The sequence below is a fragment of the Heteronotia binoei genome, chromosome 1 (genome assembly GCF_032191835.1).
Source record: "Heteronotia binoei isolate CCM8104 ecotype False Entrance Well chromosome 1, APGP_CSIRO_Hbin_v1, whole genome shotgun sequence".
Classification (NCBI taxonomy): domain Eukaryota; kingdom Metazoa; phylum Chordata; class Lepidosauria; order Squamata; family Gekkonidae; genus Heteronotia; species Heteronotia binoei.
Genome location: NC_083223.1, coordinates 305,220 through 329,101, shown reverse-complemented (window position 1 = coordinate 329,101; position 23,882 = coordinate 305,220). Strand labels below are relative to the sequence as shown.

The window sequence follows — 23,882 nt, the reverse complement described above, 5'->3', positions numbered from 1 at the left end:
CACTTCCAAATCAAGCAGAGAGAACATTAACACATCTGGGCACCCCTGTATTTGCCCCAAATGCTAGCATTTGCCGAAGTGTTCCTCCAACATGTTAAGATCACATCCGGTTCAGATAGGAAGTGATGTCACAGTGCTTGGGGATGCCAGACAGGTAGGTCCCTCTACCCCAAACTCTGCCTCTGGCTGGAAATCCTACGGCCACCTCCTTTGCTCCACATAAAAGACGGGCTAGGAGGAGGCGGCACACGCAGGAAGCAAATGCCTCTGCCTTGTAGAAAAAGAAAACGGAGAGCAAGGTGAGATTCTCACAACTCCTCCACGTTTCCCTCCATGTTGCAGCTCATGGGGCAGTGACTTAATTTGCAGACCAGAAACACCATAGAGATCAACAAGATTTTTTGGGGGGGAAGCTTTCAAGAGTCAGGGCTCCCCTCATCACAGAAGGCAGCTGTGACTCTCCAAATCTTCTATCCCCAAAATCTTGCTGGTCCCTAAGACGCAACCAGACTCAAATCCGGCTCTTCTATACTGCTGACCAGCATGGCTGCCCATGGAAACTTTCTTTAATTTGCTTTATAACCTTTGTTATTTCTTTCCTTTCAAGGTAAAGCTTCAGGGATACAGAACCATAAGGAAGGCTGGGCCATTCAGCATCCCCTTCTTATCAACTGACTATAGCTTGTCTAGCATTTTAGTCCATATTGTCTAGTTTCCCCAGCTTCCAAAAATAACCAGCCATTTAATCAACTTCGCAGTGTTCAAGAACTAATAATATGTTCCTAACCTTGCTTGTGACACTAACTGCAACCAAGATTAATCACAGTACCAGGCAGCCAGCAGCCCCAGATACATTTCATGCAATAAAACCTGGTGACAGTTCTCCGAAAACAAAAACAGGCTTCTTAATCACATTAATTGCATACGCTTCATGAGAAAAACCAACAGGGATGCCGTCTTCCCCCTTCTCAGGAGAGCAAGCGTCTTCCGATGCCTCACTAGGCTACACAACTCTGACACAACTATAACACCGATGTGGTGAGATGTCAGAATTTATGACACAGGTTTTTTGAACAGAACTTTCTAATAAAAATGAGAAAGGGGTGAGCACCGGGACCCAGAAGTCTCCACCTACCTGCATGATTGCATGTTCCCCAATGGTAATAATTTCCAGGAGTACAACTGGTTTCCTCAGAATATGAATAAAGACTGAGAGAGTCTTAAGTCATACTTGCTGTACTTCTACTTGTGCCTCCAGAACACAAATGGGGAAGCAAAAAGGACCTTCTAAAATGTAGAAGGGTAGTTCGGGCAGCCACCAAAACCACACCATTAGACTGCTAACTCCACCTAGATGAACAGAACTATGATTCTCAAAAGCTTATACTTGTTGGTCTCTAAGTTGCTACTAGACTCGAACCCAGCTCCACCCAGAAAATACCAGTTCTCTGTGCTTCCTAAACAAAACAAAACAAAACAAAATCCTAAAGGACCATTTCTCACAATCTGCCAAACTCTCCCCTGCAGAGGAAAATGGTCACCATGGGAGCACATACAGCCTGGGCTGCGCGAGCTGCACTGGCTGCCAGTTACATACCGGATTCGTTACAAAGTGCTGGTCATTACCTTTAAAGCCCTATATGGTCGAGGACCTGTCTACCTTAGGGACCGTCTCTCCCCATACGAACCCCAGAGAGCACTGAGGTCAGCTGGAAAAAACTTGTTGACCACCCCCGGACCGAAAGAGGTGAAGCTGCAATGCACCCGTAACCGGGCCTTCTCCTTTGCAGCCCCGAACCTATGGAACCAACTTCCAGAGGAAATGCGGGCCCTGCGGGACCTTGAACAATTCCGCAGGGCCTGCAAGACCTTCCTCTTCCGACTGGCTTTCGCTGATGAAGAAAGAAATTGCTAATGATTACCGCCATTATAAAAGCACAATTAGCATTAGCACTTTTATCAACTTAATTAAGTGATTTTAAACTTATCAGAATTTTTAATGTTTAATGTTAATGTAACCTTGTCTTTTGTATAAGGGAAATTGAATGATGTTGTTAGCCGCCCTGAGCCTGCTCCGGCGGGGAGGGCGGGATATAAATAAAATTATCTATCTATCTATCTATCTACCAAGGAAAACTGTGCAAAAAAAAATAAGCTTTTCCCCCCATGTAAGGCCTTAACTCTTACCAACTCAAGCAAAATTATGGCAAAAGACCTATGCACAGTAGTCAGACAACAGACTCACAATAAGCCTTTCTCTTATAGCTGGAATCAGGGATGGGCACAAAGCACATTTTTGTAGTTTGGTTCATGGTTTGTGGCTGAACCACAAAGCAAACCAGAAACCAATATGCTGGTTCACAAACCAAACTGGTTTGTATCAGTTTGTGAGCGATCAAAAGTTTAAAACCCTACTTTCTACTCCCCACAGCTTTTCATGGAGAGCAGAAAGTACGGTTTAAATGGCTCTGAGCATATTAACATAGATAATATATAATATTGACAAAGCAACAAATCTTACACACACACAACTACATTCTGCTGTGACTGGATGCCAGTACACAGTGCAAATAATCTTTAAATTTAACACCTTTGACTTCAATATAAATATAAATCTAAGTCTAAATAAATAATATAAATTTATTAGAAATAAATCATCATCATGTTTATTTGCTTGTTTTTGAATAGAAACGCACAAGAATGCAGTTCAACATTACTTGAACAAACAAAGCATCATATATTTTCTGAAGCAGTGAAGAAAAGATATGGCACTTTGTTTGTTCAACTGAGACTCCATAGGAATATTTTATACTTATAAGCGAGAGAGCAGAGGAAGGCTTCAAAACCACCAGCAAGTTCTAGATGAGGCGAGTTCTCGCCTTCTCTTTTGTATTTATTTTGCCTTGAGCGTTCTGTCTCTTTTCAATGCTATTGAAGTCTTTATGACTCAAAACAAGACAAACTTTCTTATCTGCAGAAGCTACAGCTTGAAATTTAAGGTGGGACAACGGAAGCTATCAATTGTGGATGGACTTTTTGTAGCTGCGTGTATATTATTTGTTTAACTTTGACTTCATGTAATATAGATACTTTATTATCTTTCTAAAGTGTTGCCTTACTCTGGTCATTATTTTGTATTTACTGTACTATTTGTACACCAGTTGCTGTTTGATTCTGTATATCTCTCAATCTCACAGCAAAATTACTGAGCCAAGCCTCTCTTCCTTCTATTAGCTGAGACTCCCCCCCCCCCCCGTCCCCTGGGGAAGGAAGGAAAGAGTCAGAGCCTCCTTTACCCAGTTCCCTGGATCCAATGGGGAAAATACAAAGAAAGCACCTTTAAGATAAACAAGTGCTAACATTTTAAGCATGTTTTAAGTTTTTTAAAAAATATACATTTAATTGTGTTTGTCCGTGTCCTTCAGTTCGACACTCGTGAGTAGACTGAGCATTTCCAGTCTGCTGATACATTTGTATATAAAAGTCATTGTCCTCAAAGTTATTTGTGTGATTGGGAGATTCTCTAACACCATCAATATGACTTTTAATTTAAAGCAATTTTGAATGAACTGTGTTGTGGATACAACAACCATTGGATGATCAAAAGCACATTTTAAAAGCCCTTTATCAAATCAACATCAAACAATATAAAATACTAAAAGTCACATCAGGCTATTGTACTATAGGATGTTAAAGACTTTATATGGATGAATTGAAACCAATACATTACAGTTTCTACTATGCTTGTACTAAGAACATAAGAGAAGCCATGTTGGATCAGGCCAACGGCCCATCCAGTCCAACACTCTGCATCACACAGTGGCCAATAATTTATTTATTTATATATATATATACACACACACACACACACACACACACACTGTGGCTAATAGCCACTGATGGACCTCTGCTCCATATTTTTATCTGGTTATTACCTTTAAAGCCCTATATGGCCTAGGACCTGTCTACCTGAGGGACCATCTCTTCCCACACGTTCCCCAGCGAGCACTGAGATCGGGAACTCAAAACCTCCTGGATGTCCCCGGGCCAAAAGAAGCCCGTTTGAAAGCTACAAGGGACAGGGCCTTCTCCATAATGGCTCCATCTTGGTGGAACCAGCTGCCGGAAGAGGTAACGGCCCTGCGGGATCTTACCCAATTCCGCAGGGCCTGTAAGACAGCCCTCTTCCGGATGGCCTACAACTGACCGGCACTGAGTACGGAACACTGAACATCGAATTTGAACTGAGCGTAACTTAAGACCGCTGAATGATTTTAATGTTTTATGTATATAACAAATGTTTAGATTTTTAATTATAAATTATGTAATGTTAATTTTAATGCTTAATTTTATATTTTATGTTAGTTTTACATGTTGTAAGCCGCCCTGAGTCACCTAGTGGGAAGGGCAGGATATAAACCTCAGATAAATAAATAAATAAATTATCTAACCCCCTCTTGAAGCTGGCTATGCCTGTAGCCGCCACCACCTCCTGTGGCAGTGAATTCCACATGTTAATCACCCTTTGGGTGAAGAAGTACCTCCTTTTATCAGTTCTAACCTGACTGCTCAGCAATTTCATTGAATGCCCATGAGTTCTTGTATTGTGAGAAAGGGAGAAAAGTACTTCTTTCTCTACCTTCTCCATCCCATGCATAATCTTGTAAACCTCTATCATGTCACCCCGCAGTCGACGTTTCTCCAAGCTAAAGAGCCCCAAGTGTTTTAACCTTTCTTCATAGGGAAAGTGTTCCAAACCTTTAATCATTCTAGTTCCCTTTTCTGCACTTTTTCCAATGCTATAATATCCTTTTTGAGGTGCGGTGACCAGAATTGCATACAGTATTCCAAATGAGACCACACCATCGATTCATACAATACTACCATACATTGCGAACTAATAAATATGTTAAATTTTGCCATTAAAACAATCTTTCCATTTTTCTGAACATTCTGATACTGAGGCCATTTTATTTTTTTTTTTTACTAGTTTGGTGTAAAACGTAATTTAGAAGCTGTGAATCTTTCAAGGGCTGTTATTTTTTAACATATTAAGCTAATTTATAACCCATCAAAACTTTAGGTCAAAGCCCCCAAATATGAGTGCAAATGCAACGCATATGAATAACGCCTTCTATAATAGACTGATGTAGATTCTCCCAAAATATCAGCTGCAAGGTGTGTTGCTGGGCAGTAATGCAAGTTAATACCTGCTAAGCCATCTCTCCCTTTTATTTATTCCTTAACACAACAAAGGCAACATGTCTGATTTTACTGCACTGATTTACACTGTGTGGCCCCCCTCGAGTCTCCGTGAGGAAAGTGGGCTATAATTAGCAAACAAATAAAATTCTTCTGCAGAATCCTTCATCCGATCCTATACATATTTAATTACATTGTCCTTTTTGTGTTTTTTTTAAATAAGACATTTTGGGTCTTATATCACTCCCTCTGCAAACTATATAAGGAAAGCCAGCAAGATTCTCCAGCCATTAGCTTCCGAGAATCCAAGGGAGCCTCGACTCTCCAGTGTTTCTACCCTGGAGACCTCGTCTGTCTCTCCAGAGCTCCTGGACTTGACTCTGACTGTTCTCCTGCAAAGCAGCCCCACTCTAAAGTCTGCTCCCCCCATCCTGACAGAATCTGCCCTTGTGGCCTTAACGGGTCTGATACCTCCTCCCACGCCCTGCTGGAATGCAGATTTCTTTTTGAGATTAGGAGGGATTATTATAGTAAACTTTTAATCAATCAATCATCCCCTACGCTCCAGAAACCCTGACTTCCTCGCTCAGTGATAAGGATCCTAAGATCTCTCTAGCCACTGCAACCTTTGCCTCAGCCCTTTCATGCATGCAAAGAACAAGCAATAACAGTCTTTTGCTGCTCAAGATTCATGAACCAGGGAGCTTCTAAGGCAGGGGTGGCCGCATAGAATAAATGTCAGATGTTTAAGACAAGGGAGGGAGGGAGGGAGGGAGGAAGGAAGGAAGGAAGGAAGGAAGGAAGGAAGGAAGGAAGGAAGGAAGGAAGGAAGGAAGGAAGGAAGGAAGGAAGGAAGGAAGGAAGGAAGGAAGGAAGGAAGGAAGGAAGGGTGGCAGGAAGGAAGGGTGGCAGGAAGGAAGGGAGGGAGGAAGGAAGGAAGGAAGGAAGGAAGGAAGGAAGGAAGGGTGGCAGGAAGGAAGGGAGGGAGGGAGGAAGGAAGGAAGGAAGGAAGGAAGGAAGGAAGGAAGGAAGGAAGGAAGGAAGGAAGGAAGGAAGGAAGGAAGGAAGGGTGGCAGGAAGGAAGGGTGGCAGGAAGGAAGGGAGGGAGGAAGGAAGGAAGGAAGGAAGGAAGGAAGGAAGGAAGGAAGGAAGGAAGGAAGGGTGGCAGGAAGGAAGGGAGGGAGGGAGGGAGGAAGGAAGGAAGGAAGGAAGGAAGGAAGGAAGGAAGGAAGGAAGGAAGGAAGGAAGGAAGGAAGGAAGGAAGGAAGGAAGGAAGGGTGGCAGGAAGGAAGGGTGGCAGGAAGGAAGGGAGGGAGGAAGGAAGGAAGGAAGGAAGGAAGGAAGGAAGGAAGGGTGGCAGGAAGGAAGGGAGGGAGGGAGGGAGGAAGGAAGGAAGGAAGGAAGGAAGGAAGGAAGGAAGGAAGGAAGGAAGGAAGGAAGGAAGGAAGGAAGGAAGGAAGGAAGGAAAATGGATGGGGGAGGTGGAGGGAGAGGTGGAAAGAAAGCAACCTTAACTTTAAATGCATTCTCCAAGCCACTGGCTGGTTTGGTTTGGAGAAGTGACTTAAAGACAGAAATGCCCTCTCCAAGCCAGCTAGTGCAGTTGTGCAAGTGAAATAGCTACATGTGGCTCCCAAGCCACTGTCTGGCCACCTTGGCCTACAGGGTATAAAGGGGAAAAAGGAAAAGAAACCTGCTTTAATGATGAAGTCAGCCAATAAGTGCCTAATAATACTGTCCCCTCCCCCTGTGTTTTGGTGTAATTATAACCTTTGTTTCTTTCACTGTAGCAAGGAGGTATCATCACATTTCAAGGTCCTAATTAATGACAACGATTTTGTTTGTAATAACTTGCTTTATTGTTATATCAGGAGCTTATATATATATGAATGATTCAGGAGAATCAGCATATAAATTTCCTAAAGAAACAAATCAAACTATCTTTAATGTTGCCGATAAAACCCTGCCATCGGCTGACTTCCTTACAATGAGAGCACGTTCTTTCCCTGCTCTTTGGCAAGCTGCCTGCCCAATACTTGTTCAGTGCTCCCTGCAAATTTCAAAGTGGCTTTGTGTGGTTAATTTCATTTTAAATTCCAATTCAGATTTAAGATCTCCAACCCTTTTATTATCTGGTGACATTTCAAGGTTATGAGATGTTCTTTCTTGTCGTTCCCCCCGCCCCTCCAACCGGGGAAGGAATGTGCACAAATAATGGTGTAGCAAGAAAATGAGAGCCACATGAAGAGAGAGAGAGAGAGAGAGAGAGAGACAGAGACAGACAGGAAGAGACAGAGAGTTGGTGCTTTACGAGAATGAAAGTTAATTCAAGCTCCAGGCCCCCAATGGGTTTTCCATAGATTTCCTCAAGGGGATCTGTAAAACAGAATACTTCCCCCAGCAACACAATATATGAAAGGGCTAGAAATATTTCCAGCACGTGGCTGAAAAGGTTTCAGCTCCTCTTTTCAGCATTCCAGTTACGTGTGCTCACATAACTTCCATCACCCTAAGGAAGTGTTTACTAAATATAAATAACATTATGTTTTATAAATCATAACTATAATTAAGATTCTCACAGGAGCAATCAGCAGTCCTGATGAGAATACGGAGAAACATCCCATTACGAAGGGCACATTTTGCTCCGTTTCAGGCAGGACAGCCAGCTTGGTTGGAAAGGATCCCATTGCCGCGTTCAACTGGGGCTAAAGAACCTCCCAGCATCCTTTAATTTTGGGGGGCCTCTCAGAACTGCTGCTCACAACATCACTCCCCCCATTTTATCCTCTTAGCCGCCACCCCCTTGTGAAGCAGGCCAGGCCGAGGGCGTGTGACTGGCCCAATCCCCCCACAACTGCTGTGGCCCAGTGGGGATTCACACAGGGCACTCCTGGCCTGACATCCAAACCACAACACCCCACTGGGCTTGGAGAATGCATTTAAAGTTAAGGTTGCTTTCTTTCCACCTCTCTCTCCACCTCCCCCGTCTATTTTCCTTCCTTCCTTCCTTCTTTCCTCCCTCCCTCCTTCGTCTTAAACATCTGACATACCGCTAAAACTGTATTTTGGAGGCAGAGAGTGGGGGACATGGAGCTTCTTCTGTACTATTCTGAAAGACCGTTCCTTCCATACATTTTGACACATTCCCTAAGCAGAGAAGGCAAGAGCGTAAGGACATAAGAGAAGCCATGCTGGATCAGGCCAATGGCCCATCAGTCCAACACTCTGTGTCATACAGTGGCCAAAAAACCCAGGTGCCATCAGGAGGTCCATCAGTGGGGCCAGGACACTAGAAGCCCTCCCACTGTGCCCCCCCAAGCACCAAGAATACAGAGCATCCCTGCCCCAGACATAAGAACAGAAGAGAAGCCATGTTGGATCAGGCCAATGGCCCATCAGTCCAACACTCTGTGTCACACAGTGGCCAAAAAACCCAGGTGCCATCAGGAGGTCCATCAGTGGGGCCAGGACACTAGAAGCCCTCCCACTGTGCCCCCCCAAGCACCAAGAATACAGAGCATCCCTGCCCCAGACATAAGAACAGAAGAGAAGCCATGTTGGATCAGGCCAATGGCCCATCAGTCCAACACTCTGTGTCACACAGTGGCCAAAAAACCCAGGTGCCATCAGGAGGTCCATCAGTGGGGCCAGGACACTAAAAGCCCTCCCACTGTGCCCCCCCCAAGCACCAAGAATACAGAGCATCCCTGCTCTAGACATAAGAACATCAGAGAAGCCATGTTGGATCAGGCCAATGGCCCATCCAGTCCAACACTCTGTGCTTCACAGTGGCCAAAACCCAGGTGCCATCAGGAGGTCCATCAGTGGGGCCAGGACACTAGAAGCCCTCCCTCTGTCCCCCCCAAGCACCAAGAATACAGAGCATCCCTGCCCCAGACAGAGAGTTCCCTCTATACTGTGTGGATAATAGCCACTCATTGATATTATAGGTTTACTAAATATTTTGCTGAATGTAAAAAAAAAAAAAATCTTGGTTCAGGCGGTGTCATGTTCTCAGGGTGCAGGCAGGCAGGAGTCCAAAGCCAGTCCAAGGTCAAAGTCCAGGAAGTCAAGCAGGAGCCAAGTCACCAATGCAGAATCACAAACCAGAATCAGAGTGTAGGGTGGGCTATCAATCCAATATCATCATCAGCTTCTTCTCCTTCTTCTTCTTTCTTAGAATCACAGTGTTGGAAGGGACCTCCAGGGTCATCTAGTCCAGACCCCTGCACAATGCAGGGAATTCACAAACACCTCCCCCTGCCCTTCTTCTCACAATCTGCCTAATTAACAGAATCAGCATTGCTGTCAGATGGCCATTTAGCCTCTGTTTAAAAATCTCCAAAGGAGAGCCCATCCCCTTCTTGAAGGACAGATCAAGTTCCTGTCTAGATTAGCGGACCTCCTAGAGTTGTCTAAGCTCCACCTTCGTAGCAAAAGGCGTCTGTCTTTGAAGGGTCCACATTTCTGCTAAGAGCCTCTCAGCATCGCTGGAAGATCAACTGACGGAACCCACAGCATCTCTGAGAATTGATCCTTGGCGATGGATGTCTGTCTGCCTTTGAGAACTCTGATTGTCGCTGGTATCTAGATCTCCACTGGGATCCACCTTCTCTGGTCCGTGTCACTGAACAGAGTCACGTAATTTTGAGATGCTGAAAGGAGTCACGACACAGCCGAGTGCAAAATCCCCACGACCCTGTCACTCACACCGCTGATAATCTGTTGGGCTTGTGATGAGTCCAGCAAAATATCTAAGAAGGACAAAGTGATTCTGGATATCAGCTGACCCTTCCCTTTCCAGCAAACTGCAACTGTAGAGGATTAAGGCTTCCACTTTGGCCTTAAGCAGCACTACCTGTAAAGCCCTCTTCCACTTCCATCATGTAAACTAAATGAAAGATCCATTGTCACCATGCAGACTGCATGGGAAAACATTGCTTCTGTCCTCCCCGCACCTTCCATGTTTATTTTTTCTATAAGCAGCAATTTGGCATCATTTAACAAACACCTTTTGTTCCCACCTCAGCAGCTGCAACTTTAATATTTTTTTAGGCTCTGCATTCACACCCTTCTCCCATTCTGGGCGCTGGTCTCGTGCCTTCATTCACATTCTGCTGCGTTCCCATTTCCTATCAGCGAAGTAATAACATGCTGCTAATGCCCCAGTGAAATACTAGCGTTTGATATCTGTTGGTGAATGAACACATCTCTTTCATCTGCTGTGTGTCTCAGCCTCCGTCCCTGGAGACATTTGTCTCCATACAGGAAAAGACAGCATCTCATGGCTCCCTCTTTGCAGAGGGACTCCATCCCAATCAAAACAGACAGCCTGCAAAGGCTTCTTCACGTGTTTGTTTGGCCTGGAGACGAAGCAAATGCCAATGGCTCAGTGGCAGGAGGAGACAACGCTTCTTGTTCCGCTCAGGTCCCCTCGCCCAGAAACCTCCAGCTGAAATGGTCTTTCTTCTTGGGGATATCTAGTGCTGAGGAAAGGCTCCTGCTTGGACCACGGCTGTCGAGAGGGAGTGGACAGAGGAGAGAGGAGGGGAATCAGTTGGAGGGATGCTGCAGTCACAAAACACCTTTACTCAAAAGAATATTCAGATAGGTAGCCATGTTTGTTTGAAGCAACCGAACCCAGTTGGAGTCCAGTCAGCCACCTTTAAGACTCACAAGCTGTTGTGTGCAGGCAGACGTCTTCAAATACCAGTTCTGGGGAGGGGAGGGGAGGGGAAGGGAAGGCAATTTTAAGCCACTCAAGAGTTTCCATAAGGTATAAGGTGGAGAAAAGTAGGGTGTAATAACCTAGTCTTCATCTGCTCTTCTTCTTCCTACTGTGTCAGAATGTCCAGGTGAAGGGGGAGAGGCAGAGAGGGGCAAATCTGGTGACAATGCCAGCAGCAGCCGCACCAGGCAAGTTGGGCAAAGAGCAACTCAGTTACTGGCTGGGAGGGCTGCAAGCAGGGGGGAAACCGGCCCAGGGCCCTAAAGGTGTGGGCCCCATAGGCCACTGCCTACTTGGCCTAATTGCTAATCTGGCCCTGCCCCACCAGTCCCCTCTCTTGTTTTTCCAAGCAGGCCAGACGGCAAGAGAGGAATCCGTGAGGACAAGATACATCTCAGGGCGGTGTGTGTGTGTGTCTCTGAATGAGTCCTCTCTTCCTAGTGACTTGAATTTTTCTGTGGTGGCACCTGGGAACTCGAAGACATCACTGTGTTGTGTACCTGAATCGAGGCCTTTCGTTCTGGTGCTTCTGAGCCGTCTAGCCCCTGGGTCACCCTTGGTGCCATTGCAGCGCTCAAGACGCAAGACGGAGAGGCCTCCAGGACTGGATACCGTGGAGTGGAGCAGCATTTCCTTCTTTGTTGTGTGCTGCAGAGAGGGAAAGTCTTGGGTCCTCCATCGGATTCTGAGTGATATCATTTCCAGTGTGGCAAAACTGACAAATTTGAGATTGAGCTTAGAAAAATACTTTCCGGGGTGGGAGTGAGGGGATTCCATGCATCTGTGGAAGTGAGTTTCTACTGCCTCACATGGCTATCTATGGCCACCCACCAATATCCGAGTGCAGGCAAACATGGCAGCTTTCTCAGTTCTATATACTTTTGAGGCTTTCCTTTTTTTTAAGCTTGACTCATTTGTGTGAATAACCAATTTCTGACCAAGATTTCAGTCAGTTGGAGGAGAACGCACAAAATCAACTATTGCAGATTGTACTTTAACAAAATGGGTGAATCTGTTTGCCCAAATGCTTCTTGAAACACACAACAGGCACACTGCTCAGTCTCCTTCCTCATCCTTCTATGCCGCTGATATTTCAGGTTGCACAGCCACAAACACCCCTGGCCTCAGGTTTTGGCTGTCTCACCAGAACATGACGTGTCCCTCGATTGTCTTCCAAGGAGTTGATAAAGCAACATTCAGGGTCTCGGTTGGCATTTACTGCCTCCCCCCCCCCCCCCCGCTGCTTCAAGTGTGAAACTGGTACACCTCGGCACTGTTTTGCCTGGGACGGCCTGGGCTGGTTCTTCTCTGAGCAGCCAGGGTCCATGCCAACCCATTTCGTAAGTTGCAAACCGGGAAGCTTTACAAATAGCAGCATTGTTCCGCCAGCTCACCTCAAGACTACCATTCAAAATTATTTCCTCACACGCAAAACAATGCCCTGCATCTTAATTCTGTAGACCCTCCCCCTCCCTTTGGGTCCTGTGCCTGCAAAGAAAGGTCAGTGCGAGCCACACCGCCTCCTCATTAATTTCCTCCCAGGCCTGGGCAGCCGCCTGAATTATCGCCCTGCAGTGACCAGCGAAGGCCTTTGAGGGACCCACAGCCCCTCCGGAATGAATTATTAGTCACCTGAGCTCCAGAGGCAAGCGGCCAGGAAATGAGGGTGACTCCCCCTTGTTCTACAAAGCCACCCACCCCCCCCTCCACACACACAGTTTGGCCTATGCAAACCTCATTATATTCCAAGCAGCTCAGGCTAAGCCTAGTTGCTTATTACAGTTTAAAAAAAACATTACTGACAGCAGGCTTTAAAAAACTGAAGGTGCATTTATGTGTCAGGTCTAATAGCCAAGCGAGCGAGTCCGTTGCAGGGTGCCTGAGCTGCCCACCTCTGCGTGTGCCCCTCTGGCTGACGAAGCTTCGGGAATGAGAGCCACGCTGAGTGGAGAGGGAGCGGCTCCCAGCAGGAGCTGAGGAGAAGAGAAACGACTCTGCAAAGGCTGGCGGAGAGGGGGGGGGACAGAGAGAGAGAGAGAGGCAGCTGCTGACAAGGGGGGGGGGAGCCCGAATGGAGCCCTGCTAATTTGACATCAGTTAGAAATCAAATAACTTCACACTGAACAACCCACAGCGGCCAAGCCAGAAAAAGACTCCCAGCCAGCACAGCATCCTTTGCAGTGATTCATGGCGTGTTCACAGAGCGATTGCGTGCGGAGTGACTGCAGTCTGAGCGGACTGATTTCAGGGGCTTGAGTGCTGGTCTGAAGCTGCAGAACAAAGGCTGAGTCCAGAAGACCCACCAACCAAGTTTGGGCTCCGCTGGGCCCAAATGGATTGGGGGGGGGGGAGGGGAGCTCTGAGCTGAACTCTCCTCAGTAGCTCAGCGGGGCCAGCCCTGGTGGGACTTGGAGGCAAGACCCCACTGAAACCCCCAGGCAGGCTGCGGAGAGAAGGAAGTCTTCTCAGGGTGGCCGGTCCCACGCAAGAAATACCTGGGGACTTTGGGGGTGGAGCCAGGAACAAGGTTATGACAAAGGGAATTCTGGCCATCACATTGAAAGGGACCGCACACCTTTTAAATGCTTCCCCTCCATTGGAAATAATGGAAGATAGGGGCATCTTCTTTGGGGGCTCACAGAACTGGACCCCCTGGTCCAATCCTTTTGAAAATTGGAGGGTTTTTTGAGGAGAGGCACCGGACACTATGCTGAAAATTTGATGCTCTGCCTCAAAAAACAGGCCTCCCCCCCTAAGCCTCAGATAACTGTGGATCGATTCTCCATTATCGGTCTCCATAGGGTATAATAGAGTACCAAGCAGATATTTCCCTCCTCCCTCCCCTGCTTTCTGATGACCCTAAAGTGGGGGGAGGGCCTCCAAAACTGGGGGAATACCCTGCCCCCACCTGGGGATTGGCAACCCAGTTTGGTGTAGTGGTGAAGTGTGTGGACTCTTATCTGGGAGAAACGGGTTTGATTCCCCACTCCTTCACTTGCAGCTGCTGGAATGGCCTTGGGTCAGCCAGAGCTCTCTTATCTGGGAGAACCGGGTTGGATTCCCCACTCCTCCACTTGCAGCTGCTGGAATTGCCTTGGGTCAGCCATAGTGGTTAAGTGAGTGGAATCTTATCTGGGAGAACCGGGTTTGATTCCTCACTCCTCCACTTGCAGCTGCTGGAATGGCCTTGGGTCAGCCATAGTGGTTAAGTGAGTGGACTCTTATCTGGGAGAACCGAGTTTGATTCCCCACTCCTCTACTTGCAGCTAGTGGAATTGCCTTGGGTCAGCCATAGTGGTTAAGTGAGTGGAATCTTATCTGGGAGAACCGGGTTTAATTCCTCACTCCTCCACTTGCAGCTGCTGGAATGGCCTTGGGTCAGCCATAGTGGTTAAGTGAGTGGAATCTTATCTGGGAGAACTGGTTTGATTCCCCACTCCTCCACTTTCACTGCTGGAATGGCCTTGGGTCAGCCATAGTGGTTAAGTGATTGGACTCTTATCTGGGAGAACCGGGTTTGATTCCCCACTCCTCCACTTGCAGCTGCTGGAATTGCCTTGGGTGATGAGAGCCATTCGCCACTCTTATTACCTGCTTTTGCTTTGTGTTCCTGTCGCCCCCTTCGTTTAGCTTTAAAAGAGCACCGTGAGGCATCCGGATTTAGGCTAATAGTGCCCCCCCCCCATTCTCCCCCCTCCCCCAAAGCTTCAAGGCTGCTCAGGACACGGATCGGTCGCTTCGTGGCTGCAGGAGGGCTCCTTTCGTGCATGACTATGGACCATGGCATCCTGAGAAACAAACCCTCTAGTCTAGAGCCCTGCATGCAACTCTTGTTCCTCTTCTCTGCAGTTTCCACTGAGAAAGGGGCTTTCTCAGCTGCCTATTTCACGCAGCTTACACCCCCACCATTAAATTAAAGGCTCACATCACTTAATGTCTTCCCATCAGTGGTTCTTTATGGGAGATTTGCAAATTTGCCTTGCCATGAAGGAATCTGCCCATGCCGCAGCGGGGAACCAGAATCGATTGCTCCTATTTTGCTTCGATGTGTCCAAATACGGGATGTTCTAATTAGCCCTGTTTTGCTTAACAGGCCGGGCCTCTCAGAAGTGAGGCGGGTTCCCATTCTTTTCTTGGACCATTGTCCCTGCAGCAGCCTCTCCGTCGCAAGGTTCCTTCTGATTGCGAGGAGAATCACGGGATATAAGATAAAAGGGTTGGAGAGAGGACTGATTTTGATCATCCTCTGTGTATTTTAATACTGGTTTCATTTTGTTTGAATTTATGCCAAAGACGGTACCGACTGACTGACTGACTGACTATGAATAGATCTGGGCTGATTCCACACGAAGGTTGTTCCGGGGCAGGCTTCCGTTTCTCCCTGGAGCAAGCTGGCGATTTCGCACCGGCTGCTCCAAGCCGCCATTTTGCCCCAGGTCAACATGTGATTTGCTGCGGAGCAGTGGGGCAAAATGGCAGCACGGAGCAGCTGGCGCGAAATCACCAGCTTGCTCCAGGGAGAAACGGAAGCCTGCCCCAGAACAACCTTAGTGTGGAATCAGCCCTGGTATACAGCAGTGGAAGAGGAGCAAAGGAAATGGGGGAAGGGAGTGCCAACAGCTTCCCCCCCACTGCCCACCCACCCACCCACCTCTTGAGCCCACTGCCCACCCACCCACCTCTTGAGCCCACTGCCCACACACACACCCCTTGAGCCCACTGCCCACACACACACACACCTCTTGAGCCCACTGCCCATACACCCCCCCACACACACACCCCTTGAGCCCACTGCCCACCCTCCCACCCACACATACCCCTTGAGCCCACTGCCCACACACACACACACCTTGAGCCCACTGCCCACCCACCCACACACAAACACCTTGAGCCCACTGCCCACCCACCCACCCACACACACCCCTTGAGCCCACTGCCCACACACATACACACACACTTGAGCCCTCTGCCCACTCTCACACACACACACCCCTTGAGCCCTGCGTCAAAGATAGCCTATGGGGTCCTTCAGTCATAACCGGAAAGAAGCCCAACATTAAGAAAGGAGATGGGGGGAGGAGAGACAGGGACTGTGGAAGCAACAAGAGATGTGAAAAGCCCCCCTCCCTCTGATCTCAGTGGGCTCTCTTTCTCCCTCATTACTCCTCTCAGCATGGCAAAGGAAGTGCTATCTGCGACTCACAGATGTTGCAGAGAGAAGAGAAGGGGCTCAACGGCATTCCAGGGCGCAGAGCAGAAAAAAGCTTCATAGGAATCCAGACTCTCAACACTAAGATTAGCTGGAAAGCACAGCTAATTCTCCCCTGGGGCAAGGGGACAGTTGCGTGATTTTCGGTCAAGGGAAGTTTTCAAGTGAGAGGAAGGTTTTTAAAGGATTCCTAGAGATGCTTGCAGACATTGCTGAAGCCGTGTGATCTCAGCTGTCCAACCAGAGGTCAACAAGACCTGCACTAAATGCTTCCAGAGTCTCTTGCGTGAAAACAAGATGGAAGAGGTGGGCTGCCTGGCTTTTCAGGCCTCCAACACAGTCCATGCCCTAGGGAGAGCCAGTTTGGTGTAGTGGTTAAGTGTGCGGATTCTTATCTGGGAGAACCGGGTTTGATTCCCCACTCCTCCACTTGCACCTGCTGGAATGGCCCTGGGTCAGCCATAGCTATGGCAGAGGTTCTCCTTGAAAGGGCAGCTGCTGTGAGAGCCCTCTCCAGCCCCACCTACCTCACAGGGTGTCTGTTGTGGGGGAGGAAGGTAAAGGAGATTGTGAGCAGCTCTGAGACTCTTTGGAGTGGAGGGCGGGATATAAATCCAATATCTTCTTTGATTTCCCACTCCTCCACTTGCACCTGCTAGCATGGCCTTGGGTCAGCCAGAGCTCTGGCAGAGGTTCTCCTTGAAAGGGCAGCTGCTGTGAGAGCCCTCTCCAGCCCCACCCACCTCACAGGGTGTCTGTTGTGGGGGAGGAAGGGAAAGGAGATTGTGAGCAGCTCTGAGACTCTTTGGAGTGGAGGGCGGGATATAAATCCAATATCTTCTTCTTCTTCTACCCTCAGTGCCTCCCTCCAGCCTGCCTAAAATATACTGCTTCCCCCCACCCAACAGAGACAACAGAAAAGAGCCAGAGTGCAGGAGCACCGTGAAGACTCTTGTCTTTGTGGCAAGCGATGAGCGGTCTTCTTTCTTCTGAAGAAGAGACTTCAGGGACTGACAAAAGTTCCACAAATTTGGTTAGTCTCTGAGGTGATCCTGGCTCTTTTCGACTGCTACAGACAGGCTAATATGGCGACCCACCTTGATCTCTCCCTATGAACAGCAACAGGTAAGAACTAGATACGTGCCATCATGTTTGTGCTTGGCCTTCTTTATTTAGAAGATGACTGAAACTGTTACCCTTGTTTGCCTATCAGCTAGAAACCTGAAACGTGGAGCATCCCCATCTCCACATCCTGATTACTAGAAAGATACGGAAATTGGAGGTTAATCTGTCCTCATGCAGAATAACAGGGAAGACGGGCAGCACAACAGGCAAAGGTATCCTCACAACACTTCCACAACTAAAACCTCAAGGCAGCCCAGAGGTTGGCACCTCACCATAGTAGTAGTCTGAGGCAGGGTCATATAAAGGATGAGTCCAGGGTTAACAGTGGCTCAGGACAGAGCCAAACCTGCCTTCTTAAAAACAAAACCAGATCTTAATTTAAGGTGGATCGGAGGGGTCAGTGGGATGCGAGAACAGCCAGTATTAGAAAGGAACGAAGGGGAACATTACTTATTTCAAGAGCTTAGGTGCGCCCAGGGGCTGTTTTGTAGAAAAAATAGGTAGCAGAGCTCATTAGCATAACTCATTATCATATGCCACCACCAACCAGCCAAAAGCAACCCAATGCAAGAAAGGAAAGCCCCAGGCAAGCGAGGCCTGCTTGGGCTGGCTAGACATCCAGCCAGCAGACAAGTAGGCCTCGCTCACCTGGGGCTCTCCTTGGCCACCCCCTCCCTCCCCCAGTCAAAAGGCCAGCAAGCCAGCCACCACCCAAAATCACATCAGGAGTGGAGAAAGGGTGGTGTGGGCTTCTCCAGGGGTTAATGAGGGTGCTGGGGGTGTGACAAAGCCCCTGGTGGCTGGCTGGCTGCTCGCTCTCCTAATCCAGGGATTGTTATGCAGCTGCACCTACTATTCAATGGACAAGGTAGGTAGGTGAGGAGGAAGAGGGGGAACCCTTAGAAAGGTTCGGGAGCTGTGCTCCTGTGAGACCTAGGAGTGCCTCTTCCTATTAAAGAACTCACAACCAGTGGCATTCAGGCGGCAGAAATGTTGTGGTCTTTTTAATCAGCATTTCAGCTATCAGTCATGTTCGACTGTGTTGCTTTACTTATGCAAATGGTCTTTCTGATATGGGCTCAAGGCTGGTCTCTGGCGTTTGGCACAACTTGGCTCTCGGACTGTGAGAGGTCACAGGCCCCTGGTGCAGGGGGACTAAAAAATACTAAGAGAACGACCCTTGGCACTTACCGTGAGGGGTCCTTCTCCTAAGAGGACAGGAGGACATCTTGGGTGTTTCCCACCGTCCAATCAGGGAGGCAGGAATCTAAAAAACTTCCCCTTCCTGTGGCTGTGGGAACCACCCTCCTTCCAGTTCGGATGACTCCGAGAAGCAGTTCAAAAACTCCCGCAACCAATGCTGCTATGTAAAAAACAGAACCTAACTGGTGGTCTGGAACAACTTGGCGTCAGCCTCCCAGACCGAGTAAGAGAAAAAACTCGTATTTAAAGAACAAGAACAGTTAAACTACAGGTAGCCCACAACAGGCGGTATAAAAGGCTGTAGACAAGGACTACAGAAGGGAGATCAGATACAGATAGATGCTGCCCAAGGTAGGGCGATAGAAGGGAGGGCAAGATGTCCTCCTGTCCTCTTAGGAGAAGGACCCCTCACGGTAAGTGCCAAGGGTCGTTCTCCCTAAGAGGCGGAGGACATCTTGGGTGCTCCCATAGCAGTGTGTTAAGAAGGGTGGGATCGTCCTACTTGGGCAGCACATGTTGTAGGATTCGCCTGCCGAAGGCTGCATCCGCCGATGCATATGTGTTTAGCTTATAGTGGCGGATAAAGGTGGAGATAGACGACCACGTAGCTGCCTTGCACACCTCCTCAATAGAAGCGTTCCTGCTAAGGGCGGCATTAGTAGCCGCACTTCTGGTTGAGTGTGCGGTGATCCCTGGTGGTGCTGTCAGGCCTGAAGCCTTATACACCTCCGAAATACACTGCTTGATGGCGTAGCTAATAGCTGATTTGGACATCTTCTGTCCCAGTCTGGGCGCTGCTATATTGATAAACATGGAGTCTGATTTTCGGATAGATTCAGTCCTGATAAGGTATACCTTAACTGCTCTCCGTACATCCAAGGTATGCCATGTGCGCTCCTTGGGATGCTTGGGATCCGGACAAAAAGATGGCAAATTAATCTCTTGACTCTGATGAAATCTGGAGGAAACCTTCGGTTGGAAGGTAGGATCCGGGTAGAGCACCACCTTATCCCTGTGGAACACACACAGCTCCTTCTTAACGGATAAGGCCCCAATCTCCGAGACTCTTCTGGCCGATGTTATTGCAACCAGGAATATGGTCTTCATCCGCATCATCTTTAGAGGGACAGAACTTAGAGGCTCGAATGGTGGACCCGTGAGGGCCGCGAGCACCAGGTTCAATCTCCAGGTAGGGAACCGATGGACTTGAGGCGGGGAGCTCAGAGTTGCTCCCCTGAGAAAACGCCTAATATGGGGATGAGAAGAGAGGTTCACGTCGTCCACCTGCTGGAGAACCGAGGACAAGGCTGCCACCTGACGTTTGAGGGTGGCTGGTTTTAATCCAGAATGCAGACCGTCCTGAAGAAACTGCAGAATCTTGGGGATAGAAGGATGCAACGGATCCACCGCTTTTCTCCGACACCACCTGTGGAAGGCCTTCCAAGACATATCATAGATACGCGTTGTGGAGCTCTTTCTGGATGCGAGGATGGTACTCGTCACGTCACTTGCATAACCAAGATCTAATAGAGAGCGCCGTTCAACCTCCAAGCGGTCAATCTCAGCCAGTCTGGGTGAGGATGCCACACCGGACCCTGTAAGAGCATGTCTGGATAGACAGGTAGATGAAGAGGATCCGTTGTTGACATCTGTTGGATCGATGAGAACCAGTGACGTCGTGGCCACCAGGGAGCGACCAGTAAGACCTCGGCTCTTAGCAGTCTGATCCTTCGGAGCAACCTTGGAATGATCGGGATTGGAGGAAAGGCGTATAGAAGACCTGGTGGCCAGGGAGAAGTTAACGTGTCCGTGGCCTCTGCTTGGTAGTGGTAGTACCTCGTGTAGAATCGAGGAAGCTGGTGGTTCTGGAAGGACGCAAATAGATCCAACACCGGTGGACCGAAGTGATTCACAATCGCTAAGAAGATCTTCTTGTTGAGAGACCACTCTCCCGATTGAATGCTCTCCCGACTGAGCCAGTCCGCCTTTACATTGCAAGACCCCTTGATATGTTCCGCTCTTATGGACTTGAGATGTCTCTCTGCCCATTCGAATAGCCTCCCAGCCTCCTTGCGGAGGGAGCTCGACCTGGATCCCCCTTGATTGTTTAAGTAGGCCTTGGCTGCGATATTGTCTGTTCGGACCAGGACATGTTTCCCGGTCACCTGGTCCTGAAAGTATAGGAGAGCCAGGCGGATGGCCTGGAGTTCCAGGAGGTTGATGGGTAGGCTCGACTCCTCGGCCGTCCACTGGCCCTGGGTAGGGCTCTCGTTGAGGGTCGCCTCCCATCCTGAAAGGCTGGCATCCGAGAACAGTTGAATTTCGTTCTCTACGAAGTACATCCTCCCCTGACGCAGGTTGTGGTCCTTTGTCCACCACAGGAGACTCTCTTTGACCTTCTTGGGAACTGTGAGAGACATAGGGCACTTCTCCATGATCTGGGTCTGAAATGGCCGCAAGAACATCTGGAACTGCCTGGTGTGAAAACGACCCCATTGAAGTGCCTCTAGATTTGAGACAAGGAGACCCATAAGTCTTGCTAGGGTCTGGAGAAGCGATGACGGTTCTCGCACTATTTGGAGCACCAACGTCTTGGTCCTCAGTATCTTGTCCTCCGGTAGGAAAACGGAGTTCAGGTTTGTATCGATGACCATGCCCAGGTGCTGTAGTCTCTGGGATGGCCGTAAATGACTCTTGGAAATGTTGATCAGGAACCCGTGCTGTTGAAGACAGGATATGGCCTGTTGAACGTCCTGCTCTGCACTCTCCCTCGATGAAGATCTTATCAGGAGGTCGTCGAGGTAAGGGTGGACATGTATACTTCTCTGCCTGAGGATTGCTATTAGGTTCACCAACACCTTGGTGAACACCCGTGGTGCCGTCGCCAGGCCGAAAGGTAAGGCTCTGAATTGGTAGTGAGCCCGGTCTACGCAGAAGCGAAGAAACTTGCGATGCGCTGGGAGGATTGGGATGTGCAGATAGGCCTCTGTGAGGTCCAGAGAAGACATGTAGTCCTGATGGTGCAGGGCTTCCGTGATGGATTTGATGGACTCCATCCTGAAGTGACGTAGGTTGATATGTCTGTTTAAAAATTTTAGATCTAGAATCGCCCTCCAGTCCCCGTTCTTCTTGGGCACGGTGAAGAAGATGGAATAGACGCCTTGACATCTCTGCGATGGAGGAACGGGTTCTATCGCCGCAATGTCCAGTAAATGTTGAATTGCTTTGAGAGTGATGCTTCTTCGTTCTGGATTTGAGCGAAGAGGTGACACCAAGAAACGATCTCGAGGTGCGCTTTTGAATTCTATGGGATAACCCCGTGAAACAATTTCCAAAGTCCAAGTATCGACCCCTGAGGTCGCCCACGTCTGTTGGAAGTGTAGTAGGCGGCCCCCCACTGGGATAGAATCCCAGTCATGCTTTGTTGGGCTTGGGACTCTTCTCGAATTTGTCAGACCTCTCGTGCTGGCTCCTCTGAAAACGGGAATTGGAGAAGCCCTTTCTGAAGTTCTGTTTGGGCTGTCCCCATGTAGATCTTCTGAAATCTTGCCTTGGTTTAGAGAAACTGGAGGGGGCACGAAAGGAACCAGAAGCGGAGCCTCTCTTGTCGGGGCATCGGAGAAACTTGGGCATGGCCTTTTTCTTATCCCGTGTTTCCACCAGGATCTTGTCCAGGGAGTCCCCAAATAGCTTTTCTCCCTGGAACGGGTATGCTGACACAATGGACTTCGAATGCACATCTGCCGGCCAGGCCCGGAGCCATAGGCCCCTCCTTGCTACTGTGCTTGACGCCATTGCTCTAGCGGAAAACGTGAGGGCATCCAAAGAGGCATCCGCTGAAAATTCGGACGCCTTGAGGAGTCTGTTAGCACCTTCTAGGACCCGTTTGTCCGCGTCAGGTAATAGCTGGGTTAGCCGTCTTATCCAGACGATCGCTGCTCTGGAAACTATAGAGTTGGCCGCTGCTGCCTTGATGGCCATAGCTGTAGCTTCATGACTCCTCTTCAAGGCCAGGTCTATTTTCTTGTCCCAATTATCACGCACCGAGCCATGGCCATCCTCGGCGAGCAGACCTTGAGACTGCAAGGCTGCGATTGGAGCGTCCACCAATGGGACCTGAAGCATGTCATTGGCGAAGGTAGGTAGCTCATAGAGCTTTTTGATAGAATTGGGTACCTGTCTGTTGGTACTAGGCTTGGCCCACTCAGATTTTAGCTGTCGTTCAAAAAACTCGGGAAAGGGGAAAACCTTGTCAGAGGATCTGAATCTGGGAAAAAACTCAGTATTTCCCTTGGGTTTGTTCTTGGGGTTAGCTAGTGGGTGGGGAGACTCCTGCTCCTCAGGAGATGTTTGTAAGTCTAGGGCAGACAGCACCTTGGCTAAAAGAGGTTGGAACTCTTCTGCCTTGAAAAATCGTGATGAGGGTTCCGGAACTGTGACGTCCTCTAACTCCTCATCAGACAAAAATTCGCCCTCCTCCCGATCTCCCTCATCGGAATTAACAGAGCGAGTGTCAGATATCGATCTTTCGCTCTCCAGCTGGTCACCGGGCAGAGGTTTCTTAGAGGCTCTATGGTGGCTGGATCTACCTCTGGGCCTCTTTGGGGAAGGGGATCTGGAGGAGGAACTGGACCTGGGGGACCTTGGTCTCCTACGGTCAGATGCCCTGACTGCTGCCCCCACCGTCTGCTTTATCGATTCAAAAAATTCAGTAAAAAAGGTGGGTCCCATAAAGGGTACGTTACCCAAGCCCGTATGGGGCTGGTAGGTCTGCGTGGCTTCCAGAGCAGGCTGGGTCCCAACCGGAACGAAGTCTCCCGCCAGGAGGTTGGCGTCGGGAAGTTTCTGCGTTTGGGAACTGCAGGGTTGAGGTCTGCCCTCATTTCGCGCGTTTTTGCGCTCCCCAAGATGGCCGCCGCAAGCGGGAAACAGCTCAGATGAGGAAGCCTCCTCAGCGGTTGGGGAAGACCAGCGCTGCCTGCGAACGTCTTTGATCTTCTCGCCCCTACAGGGCACGTTGCCGGTAGCCGAGGCAAGCTTAGAAGACATGCCGGCTCCGGAGGCGGTTCTCTCGGTCTCGCGCCAGGCGTCGGGAACCGAGCTGTCCTCCATGAACGCGTCTCTAGGTCGGCGCGTCATTTTTTCTCTCTTCTGCGGTTTGCGAATTCGCCCTCCTCCTGCAGTGCGCTCGGCCGCGGCTTGATCTTTGCAGCCGCGCCGCTTCTGAGCGCTGAAGAAAAAAGGGGGGGGGAGGCAGAAGAGCTGAAAAAGGCTGAAGACGGAAAGAAAGGTCTGAAGGTAATATCAGAAGGGAGAATAAGAAGGTAAGAACTAAAGAAACTAAAGGGGAAGAAAAAATAGCTTTTTTTTTTTTTTTAAGGAGATAGGCAATGAAGAAAAGGATAGGAACCTAGC

The 23,882-nt window shown here is 48.9% G+C and overlaps 1 protein-coding gene across 1 annotated transcript in view; it reads right to left on the bottom strand.

Annotated features, from left to right (window-relative positions):
- The window catches only part of PLCB1 (phospholipase C beta 1), a 576,948-nt gene that overhangs the window by 251,527 nt on the left and 301,539 nt on the right, over positions 1-23,882 (bottom strand).